Source organism: Apteryx rowi, unplaced genomic scaffold, assembly GCF_003343035.1.
Source record: "Apteryx rowi isolate R43461 unplaced genomic scaffold, aptRow1 scaffold_193, whole genome shotgun sequence".
Lineage (NCBI taxonomy): Eukaryota > Metazoa > Chordata > Aves > Apterygiformes > Apterygidae > Apteryx > Apteryx rowi.
In genome coordinates, this window is record NW_020448230.1 from 1149007 (window position 1) to 1159971 (window position 10965).

General features: G+C 39.4%; 1 protein-coding gene across 7 annotated transcripts in view; it reads left to right on the forward strand.

Annotated features, from left to right (window-relative positions):
- Window positions 1-5549, forward strand: part of GGPS1 (geranylgeranyl diphosphate synthase 1) — a 30766-nt gene extending 25217 nt beyond the window's left edge. For 6 of the 7 annotated variants that reach the window (XM_026062765.1, XM_026062763.1, XM_026062766.1 and 3 more), the window contains one exon: window positions 1265-1741. The gene's annotated coding sequence lies outside the window, so the exon portion shown is untranslated. Of the gene's footprint in view, window positions 1-1264; window positions 1742-1875 lie in introns of those variants that run through there. The other variant, XM_026062764.1, reaches the window with a different exon arrangement.
- Window positions 5550-10965: the final 5416 nt, after the last annotated feature.

Consider the following 10965-nt stretch of genomic DNA (forward strand, 5'->3'; position numbering starts at 1 on the left):
ACACTCTCTGCAGCAAAGTGCAATGTCTATTTTGTGTTATTTGATAACCTGTCTTGGGGGTTTCTAACCAGTATTGCAGCTGATGTTGAATTGGGGAAAGTAGTGAATAAACTGTATTGTTGTCAGGGGAATCACCTACCCTTACTGTAAAAGACATCCTTGTGGCTATTAGAATGTTGTCCTTGATATACACAGTGCAAAGTGCACTTAGTGTCATTTCAGTTCTGCTCTGTTGCTAGATGTAAACAGTTTTGTGTAATCAAAGTTTTCTGAGGAGGTRGCTTTTTTACTTTTGTTTAAAACTTCTCTACCATTTGGGATTTCTGCTATGTAATCACTTTTTTAGTTTACTCTGGCCATAGGAGTAACTCATCCCAGTATTTATTTCAATAATTTACCTTGTAGAACATGCCTCCATTAACTTAGGAGTAGATACATTGAAAGTTTTCCAGCTGCAGGCCCTTTAAAGCACAAATAGATAAGAAGGGAAAAGTACTCTTTGAAAAAGGCAGCTGGACTAGCAAGAAACTATACAACTCTGTGTTACTACTCCACCCTTAAGGCTTTTGATATTAGCATTCAAAGCATATCCTGAAGGTATATCTCAAAAAGCCCAGAAGGAGAATGTCACTGCTCTTCCCCTTGGCTAGAATTAACTGAGACCTCTCAGGTTTTTCTTGATGTGTTCAAGAGTTCGGAAGAGGCTGGGATCTTTCCTTTTCATTTGTTAAATGAGTATCATTAAGTATTAAGCATCAGCAGTGAATGATGCTCCATAGTCAAGGCAGATTTTATATTTGGTGCCAGAAGATGAGAGGCTGTATCCTCATTCATATTCTCCAATGTTAGCCCTGGTACAAGCTCCTGGTGTGAAGCCATGTTAGGAAAATCATTTCCTTAAAGCAGYATGAGAGATCTTTGTGACTGCAGCATTCATTTAGTTGTGTAAGAGCCAATCTCTGCTGCTCTTCCTCCTCCAATATAAGCAGTAGTTTTCTTCCTGGCCTTCCCAGGAGATGCATTGCTATGGAATGGTGATCTGAGTTGTAAGTGGAAATACCCATGGGGAATAAGGGAGGTTCTGGGTTTTAATGCCAGTCCCTTTGAACCAGAGCTGCTGCCCTTACTATCTTCCAACCATTGGCAACAGTTCCTACTTTGATCAAGTTACCTGCGCATTTCTTGGGGTTTAGCTTTTGCAATGAGCATACCTAGAGAAATGTGAATACTCATTAGTCTCCATTTCATTTTCTCCTACCTCAAGCTGGCTTCTGATGTACTTGCTTGGATGTAAATGAGCACTGTCATCTCTCTTTGAGTGGCCAGCCATTGAATGGGACATCTCTGCTTCTTCAAAGGTTATAATGAAAACTGCACCATTTCAGGACCTGCCTGAGGAGATGGCTTGTTGTCTTACACATCTCTCAGTGAACTCAGGCTGTTCATGTACCCACTAGCAACTGGAGTGATCCTTCTTATTAGCCAGCCATTGACACAAACAGTGATTTCTGCACAGAGCCCTCAAACTGGACAGCATACTGCTCAAGCCTGCCGAGACTACCTTGGCAGAGCTTCCTTTTGTAAGTACAGCTCAAATTGTATCAGTGGCCTCATGGAGGAATGTTTCTAACAGCTGCAGTGTGGCCACTGAAGCTTTGTATGTACTCTCTCCTTCTAAACTACACTGTTCTGGAGATGCCTAGAGCTAATGCAGCTCTCAATAAAGCAGTCTTGTAATTACTGTTTGTGTGAAAGACTCCAAGACTTGCTTCTAGGTAAACGTGTGGGCGTTACTGTGTGAACTCTTTACTCAGAGACAGAAAAAGTTCTTAGAAACATGCAGTCTGTGTGTATGATTATTTCCCTTTCCCTCAGAGGCCTTCAAGAATATCTTAAGAATTCCATAGTTGTGTGTAAGGTATGGTCTGACTGGCACTGTATCTTCCTGCTCATGAATTGCACATAAAGGAGGCCAGGCATAAGCCTGTGAACACTGCAGAGGTGAAAAAGTGCCTCCAGGTGAGTAAAATTTTTGTACATTCATTACATAAATATACGTATGGCCTACACATCTCTAATAATTCAATTTATTACTAAACCCCTTTTTCTATGACTTCCTGTTATTAGTTTACTTGTTTCTTCCAACCTTTATGTCACTATGTTGAGCACAATACATATTCTATAGCAAAGGAGTCGGCCATTTTCATATTTTCTGGTTAGTGTAAAAAGTGATCCACTTCAGACTATAAAAATGGGGCTTTTTTACAGTAGCTTCAAAATTTGAAGAGCCATCTCTCTCACATTTCACTTCTACCCCCAGCTAGTTAATTAGCTATCCTCTTCCTTTTTTCCTTCTYTTAGTCTCCTAACTTTTCTTGTGGATAAACTTCATAGTCTGCAATTGGCTAAAGATCCTATAATGAAAACATTTCATACATTTATAGTGTACCTCACAGATTTAAGTAACAAGACTACAAAGAAAGGCCATGTGAAGCTGAAAAACATAAAGTTATCCCTTTTCCATCTGAAAACCCCTTTTTCTCCCCTTTCATATGCATGTGCCTGAGTTCACACTTTAAGCCAATCTGGTAGTTGGTATGTGTAATTTGACTTACTCTGCTGGGAGGCACATATGGAATGCATTCAGATGAACTTCAGCCAAAAACTTCCACTTGTGTTCTGCTGCACTAGAGCTGTAGTGCTGTGGTGCTACATACTGATCCTCTTGCCTTCACGCTTTACCAGGGACTCTCGTTCCTGTTTCTGTGTATGTAGCGGACACACAAACTTCAGAACTCGTAACCCGTCATCAGTTATAGAACCAGTATTTTAAAATCTACTTTTTAGTAGATCTACTTCTATAGCAAGCAGATATCTTCTCTATTTGGTTAAAACATATAATTATTGGGCTTACTAATATTTTCCTATAAATCTGTTGCTTGGCATTTTTTATACACAGTCCTCAGTTCTTGCAATCATGATAGAAATGTTACCTTTCTATTAATGAGTAGCACTATCCCATATGTAAATCTATTCCTTTCTCCCAACCCACCTCTAAAAAAAACCTTATTATTGAGATGTAGTTTCTGGGAAAAGCTTAATCTGCAAAGCAGATTTGAATTTGTGTAAAACAGAGTGGGAAGAGTGAGATGGCATGAGAAATTAATTTGAAATGGGAAAGATCAGGACCTGGTAAGTATCAAATCTGATATATAATATTGCTAAGTGAGCCTGTAATTTGAGATGTGATAGTTATTACTAACCTGATTAGCAGCTGATGTATGTGCAGGCATGAGCTTTTAAAGCTAGTGATAAAAAGCCTTGCAATTGGAATGTTTGTTAAACTATTCTCTGTCTCTTCCAAGTTCACTTTTTTGTTTATACACAACTTTAGTTCTGTATATTTATTTATCTTCCACAAACACAGAAAGGCTTAAATTTGGGTCATGGAAAATAGACATCAATGTTTCTAAAAATGTTCACGTCGGTGGGAAAGAAGCTGTTGGTGTACGCCTTCACCTATGTGGCTGATTTTGCCAATTATTAAATATCTAAATGCCTCTAACTGCTATGGAAATTTCCTATATTGACAGCTTCTTTCCCAGTTATTGTTAAAATGCTAGCATTATGGTATAAAAACATGGCATTTCTGTTTTTTTAACCTTTTTATGTAAAACTGGTTTGATCTCTAATACATATTTAGCACTGCATTGGGCCAGGCTTTTATTCACATAGAAGAACTGTATAGCTATCTGTTGCTCATCTCTGTTCTATCTTAATCTCATTTTATGTTTCAGGTTTGATATTTATTATATTCTATGTATTATTTGCACAATACTTTCATTTTTGTTCTTTCCCTTTCTCAGCTATTATGTTTTTATTTTGCTACTAATACCATAGCACATATGATGCCATCAAACCCCTTTTTGATTCTGGACAAACAAAATAGGCTTGATCTGCTTCTGAAACTTTCAGTCTTGGGTTTTCCAGCATCTTCATAAAGGTAATCCAAGTTTGTTTGCAATCTTGAAGTGCCAGAAAGTTTTTTTCTAAGAAGCTAAAACCTCTTAACATGCTTTGTATTGCCATAAAATATTTTTGTCCCATATAGCTTGAGCTCCTTACCCCACTCCTAGCCAACTTCTTTCAACACTTATTTTGCTTTGGCAGTATACTCATTAGGCCTTTCTGTGAACTGACTTAACTCACTAACCTGGGGGAACAAAAAGAGGAATTAATTTTTGTCTGAGTTAATAAATTATTCCACTCATCAAGAGCCTGATGAATGCCAGAGCTGGCAGGTGGACAGAGGCAAGAACATAGCCAGGAACAGGACTGGGAGAATAAGAATATGCATTTTAGGCTCCTGAGGCTGCCTAATGWAATTTCACCTAATTTTATAGGATCTCTTTCACTTTGTTAGGGAAAGCTAAAGAGTGTTCAATTTCCTTGAGCTTCCCTTCTTCCTTTCCACATAGTGTTGGAACATAAGAGATATTTAAGTTATAATTAATTATTTATTCTGATAACTTTATACCTAAATCATATATCCTGTTAAGGTTTTGATTAAAAGTACAGGTAAAACAGAGTATTTAGTTACATTATTGTATTTTTCTTTATCATTTTTTTTTCTTGAAGCCAGGAGAACATAATCAGTTACATGCTGGTTTGACTTGATCGTTATCTCACATTAACATCCTCCTGGGATAACTTCTAGTAGATCTGAGAACCAGTGTTCACCTTGGCAGTCCTAAAACTCTTCTGAAGCAAATTGTTTTTTAAATGACTTAGAAGGCAATGTTGTGAGGAGAGAACAAAACTGAGACACATCATTGTTTTGATGCTGATTTGACTTCCTTCTTCAATGATTGTCAATGTTATAGGTGAAAAAATATGGAATTTGCACATAGATATTAATCTGGGCACTTGTACTACAGAGTAAGCCTAAATTCTTGCATATTTTCCTTTACTATCTTCATGTACGGATTCATGCTTGTCACTGACACTAGTGGTTCATAGGGTGTGGCTAGGAATAATCCTTGATTCATGAATCCGCTTTTACTTGCACATACAACCTGCAAGATTTGTAGTGAAGTTGCAGGTTAAACCACATTGAATCCTGATAGCGTTCCTCGCCCATGTGCCTACAGAACAAATAAATTCTCCTTCAACTCACTGAAAGGGTGTTTACTGAGCACCTGTTTACTACAGCATGAAGAACCATGGGAGATATCCCTAGAAGGCCTAAAATTACATTTTCAGAAAGAGTGCTGCAAAACCTGACGTGAGTTTGTATGGAGGACTAACCCTGAATGTGAAGAGATACCCTAATTAGTTTTCTACTGTTGAACTTCAATCAGTGAAAATTCTCTCTAATCTGTTGGTACATGAATTATATTTTAGAATGTCAGTAAGCAGCTGCATGTGTTAGGGATCCCAGTAGACTTTCATTCTCTCCATAAACTTTCAGTTCTCACTTCTGGAATGTATGAAATAAGTTACTTAATCACTCAGTAAAGTAATTACTGAAGTCTGTAGAAAAGGGAAAATGGCAAACAAATTTTTGGTTCTACTGCTTTGAAATACGCATAAAAACTGGAACTGTTGTCTTGCTGTAATCTAGCATATGTTATATTGCAATGGACTTTGTTAATTGAGGGAGGTGTAACAAGTTTACACTGACTTAATAAGTTATTAAAATCAGTTTGATACAAAAGCCATGTGAACAAATTAAAGGGGAAAAAATAAAAATATTTGCAAGGAAAAAAGGAATATTTGCAAGGAACAGGAAGTGCTTTAAAAACAGAATTTCACATCATGACAGGGCTAATACACGCAAAACATTTGTTAGACTTTCTCCAAACATGGAAGTAAAGCCTCAGCAAGACTAGGTATGAGTTAACTGAAACTATTTAGCTGAAAATGCTGAACCAGTCTAGATTTACTGGCATTAGGATTGTCCTGTTTTTAGTCAAATAAAACCAAGTCTGTTGGATGAACTAAACCTATATGTTGATTACAGTGCTAAACAAAAAGAACAAGAAGTTCAAAGAAGTAGTAAGAATAAACAATAAGTTGTGCTATTTTCAGCATCATCTTAGAAATACTAAATATATCAGTGTGGACAACGTGCATGTAGATTTTAGGAGTGGTTGAATTATTTATCAAGCATGTTGCTGAGGTCAGAAAGATAGTGAAAAATATTTTCTTGTTTTTAACAGCTTTCCTGAAAGGAAGCAAAATGTAACATCATTCATTCCTCCCTTCTGGCTAGTTAATGCTCAGCATACTGAGTGCTGTTCCAAATAAATATGTGATTTAAAAAAACAGCCTGCCAATGTCATAATGATTAATAAAAACATTGCAACTGGATTTTCAATACAATTAATAGTGAAGTTAATAAAGTGCCACATTTTTGGAACTGGAGTTGGAAGCATACTAGGAACATCAAGAGAAAAGTTGGGGGGCAGAGGAAAAAGTAAAGCACACGGAAAATTCCCTTTACAGGAACATTTATTATGCTGTGACTATTGGGACTTTGGATTGTTACTAGAGTTGACATGTAGCTTCCAACTACAAGAGAGCAGAAGAGACTGATATATTTGTGTGTGCATGTGAAAGAGAATAGTAATTTTTACTAAAGATTTTGACTTAAGAAGGGTTTTTTGTTTGTTTTTGAAAAAAAGGTCAAAACTCTTAGTGTAAGTAAAATCCCCAAGAAGAGCCAAATGAAGATGAAAGGTGATTGGCTACAATTACAGCTTCAGCTGAAAATTTCACCCCAGGTCCCTTTCTGACAGAAAATGTATTTTCATTAGCATGTGCTCTCAGGTTTGTACTTAGGGATAGTGAAAGAGTGTAAAAGGGAGAGCAAGAGGACTTATTGCCATTGCACTTGCTGTCATACTTGTACTATCATCTATGTAGCTTCAGCATCATTAAAAACTCAAAGCTGTAACACATCATTCCCAGGATGCCCTCTGCAGGAGATTCACAGGCACGCAAACCCAGATTAGGTATCAACACCACCACAGATGTGGAAGAAGGACTTGTGTGCATGTTTTTTCCCAAAGATGATAATTGGTCTAACAAAACATACTACATTTAGCAAAGGAAGACTTTTAGGTAAAGGCTCAAACATGTTCATTGAATTTACTCATTGTCTTCTACCAAAAAAGACAATATACTCATTATGCTTATTACTGTTTGTGCAACTTTGAATGGGTCATGTATCTAAAAGTTAACAGCTGATAACTGGCTTTGCATATGAAAACCTGTGGTCTGCATTTGGTTTATCCCAAAATAATGACCTGAATATTCATTGTAAGTTCTCTTATATATCATATAAAAAGAGCTTTAAAAGAAAAAAAGGATAGCAGGAAGCTAGTGAGGAAGAGGTAGAATATTGTTCTTCTGCTAGATAGTCTTATTAGCTAATTTAATGTTCTTTGTTGTTCTTTTTCTACCGAACTTGAATGTGGCATTTACTTTTGATTGGTTCCAGTCAAGTAACGGTGCAGACAGAGCACCAAGGTACATGAGTGGCTGAATATATGATTTCCATTTTAGAGTATTCAACATTTTGAACATTCCTCCACCTGAATTAGAGGCATTCAGCTTTTCACAGGTTACAGTTCAACAAGATGGGCTAAGCTTATCCTACAGCTTGCTGCCAGTGAAAGAAATGGTCCAGCCGAGCACTCCTGCCACTTCTCTGAATTGTCTTCTGTGCCAGTAGTGAGCTGAACCAGCTCCCTCAGGCTCAGGTGAGTGCCAGACCTGGCACAAGGAGTGGCAAGGCGGTGGGGCCAGGACAGGGAACAGGGGAAATGGAACAGCTTTTCTTCTGGCCATTAGATAACTCAATCATTAATTGATCTGCAACTTTAGGATCCAGTCTATAGTATATTTGTGATCATGTTCTGTAAAGGGGCTACAAGGTGTATCAGATATGATGTTCTGACAGGGAGAAAAAAGCAAACACTGAAGAAAGTACACCAATGCTAAACAGTTACTGTTTACTACTGAGAGTGGCCTAGGTACCTTTGTCCTGCAATACCATTACACMTTTCCAAATTTCTCTGTACATTATAACATTGTTGCATTATATTCAGAACTATGTTTTCAAATCCTCATGCTGGAATGTTTAAAAAGCACTATTAATAATCAAAAGAGTGTAGGTTTTTGGCAGCAGCCTTATCTTATGCCTTTACTTTTATCACCAGATAGTGCACTGCACTTCACAATGTTGTTTCTATTGTGTTAGGCCCAACTATCTTTGTACTAAAAGCTAACGTGTCTTGAAAGCATGGTGATACAAAATATCTATCCTGTAATACCAAATCCTTCAAGTGAAATTTCAGGGTACATCTAATCCAGGTATCTGTGGGCTGCCACTGAAAAGGGCTGTTTCCCTCTCCTTCCCCTTGCTGTGTATTCCCTAATGATTTCTTGAGGTGGATCTAGCATTGAGTCTTAGTGCATCAGTTCAGCAAGTTGATCTGACAGAAAACTATTCTTCCCTGCTCCCTCCCAGTTGTTTTTTCTTCCCATTGAATTAATTTGCTGAATTGTCTCACCTTGCGGACACCTGTTAACTAAATTCCATTAAGGGGAAAAGGAGGAAGTGCATTGGCAGAGGTGCAGAACAGGAATGCCCCTTGGCGGAGCAGCTGGGTTATGCTAGACAGGAAAGCACACCCTCAAAGCCTGTTGCTGAAGATGCAAATCATCTGAGTGCCAAAGAACTTTATATTACTTTGACTTGAAAATATTGGTGTTATCAAGGAAAAGATCAAAGAATCATAGCAAAGAGTACTAATATGCTGTCTGCCAGAACACACTTATGGAATTATTTAATATAAGGTAAAAGAAGCAGAGGAACAACACTAAACTAGCTGTTTATTTGGTTACTGTCATGACTGATTCAGTGTTTGTCATCTATATTGTTGGAATTAAATCTTCGTGAGGCTTCAAAATATCAAGCATATCAGAGATAAATAGAGAAAATGTCAGGAGACTTTGGAGGAATAACCACAGAACTGTGAGAAAGTATCAAATACTGCCGTATGTGGCATCCAGTGAAAAAAAACTACTGGAATGAGGTCTCTTCAAGGCTTCACAGGTAGGTAAAAAGCATTAATGCCATTCAGGACCATTGATCTCCTGATAACAACAGTCAGAACATTTTTTCTAACTCACAGGAAGACTCTCAGCTGGCATATTGCTAGCAGAAAACYCTTGAGAAGTTGTTCCAAAACACAGCAAGGGACAATTTTTATTTTTATAGTGATCATAAGTTTTAGCTTCAAGTTTCAGCTATGAAATCTGTCATACCTTTCTCCATGACACTGAAGAGCTCTTAGCAACTTTCTGTTCCCCAGGAATTGCTACTTAAGAATACAGTCAACTCTTTCAATTTTTGTTGTTGTTAATTACACATATTAGACACCTTGATTTTTTTTTTTTTTGAATTGTTATGGCTTTTTTCTGAATCCCTTTCCAATTAATTGATATTCTTCTAAAATAGTGGACATTGAATTTGAATGCAGAAGGAGATGTAGCAGTGTGAAATACTGAGGTAATATAATTCCTCTGTTCTATATGCTTCCTTATGTGAAACCAAGCATAATTCTAGTTCCTCTGGCCAGACAGCTGCACCACAAGAACTCGCTGTTACTCAGTAAGACTCCTACATTCCTCTCAGAATCACAGTCTCCCAGGAAAGCATCCCATCCTTTAAATGTGGCCTTTGTTCTTCAGCATGGGTCTTATGCTTATGTACAAAAACGCATATTGTTTGCTCCTTCTAAACTCATCAAGCAGATTTCACTGACACCATTACTTGAATCAAACAAACTAACAGTTTGATCCAAAAGACACCCAACCAACATAGCCTGGTAAGATCTGTTTGGGTAAACCTGCGTTATCTGGCACTGAATCCATCATTTTCTTTTAATTATTTATCAACCACATGCTGAATCAGTTATAACTGTATCTTGCCCCAAATCAGTATCAGACTGGCAGCTTTATACAGTTGTATGACTTCTCCTGTATATACTTTTTAGAAAAATATTATGATGACAAAGGTTGCTTGGGGGATTTCTTTCCCCCGACCAGTCTACTGAAAAGTTGTTACTATTCCAAAACTTACTGAAAACCTTAGGGAGCAATGCAGAATGCTCCCTGCTCAATGTTTTTAAAAAAAAATGGTCACAAATTATTCAGAGATGCTGACTGGGAATTAGTAGCTGCTACTTGACACGCTTGCCACTGCTCTAGTGGAAGGTACTTCATCCCCAAAATAAAACAGTGGACTTCGGGCGTTGGCCGTCTACCCCCGGCGGGCGCACAAACGGGTCCCCTCGGACAGGCAGCACCGCGCAATGGGCAGACGTGAAACCACCTGCCTCACGGATTACACTGCAGCCCTGGCGCTCCTCCTCAGGCAGACCGGGGCGCCCCCCTCCGGGGCACGGCGGGACGGCGCCCCGCCCCGCTTCTGCCCCCACAGGCAAGCCCCCCACACGCCGTTACAGCCCCTCTTCCCTGGGCCGACGCCTCGGCCCCTTCCCGCTTGCCTTTCCCCACCCCRGGCGGAGCCCGACGGCGGAAGGACAGGGACGTGTCCCCACCCGCGCCCCTCCTGCCGGGGGCTCCTCTAACTGCCACAACCGCCGTGGGGCATATTTGTCCAATCAGAGCACCAAACACCCTTTCCCCGCCCCCTCGCCTCGCGGCATGCTGGGAGATGCAGTCCAGAGACGGGAAGCCCACCCGGCGCAGAGCACCTTGATGAACTGCATTACCCAGAAATCTCTGGGGCGCCGAGGCTCTGCGTCTATTGCCCGAGAATGAGCCGACCGAGCAGGTTCGGGGAGGGGGGAGGCCAATAGCGGCCGAGCTAGGACGGCTCTGAGGGCTCGGGGCCAATGGGAGCGCGCAGCAGGCGGGAGGGGGCGGGGC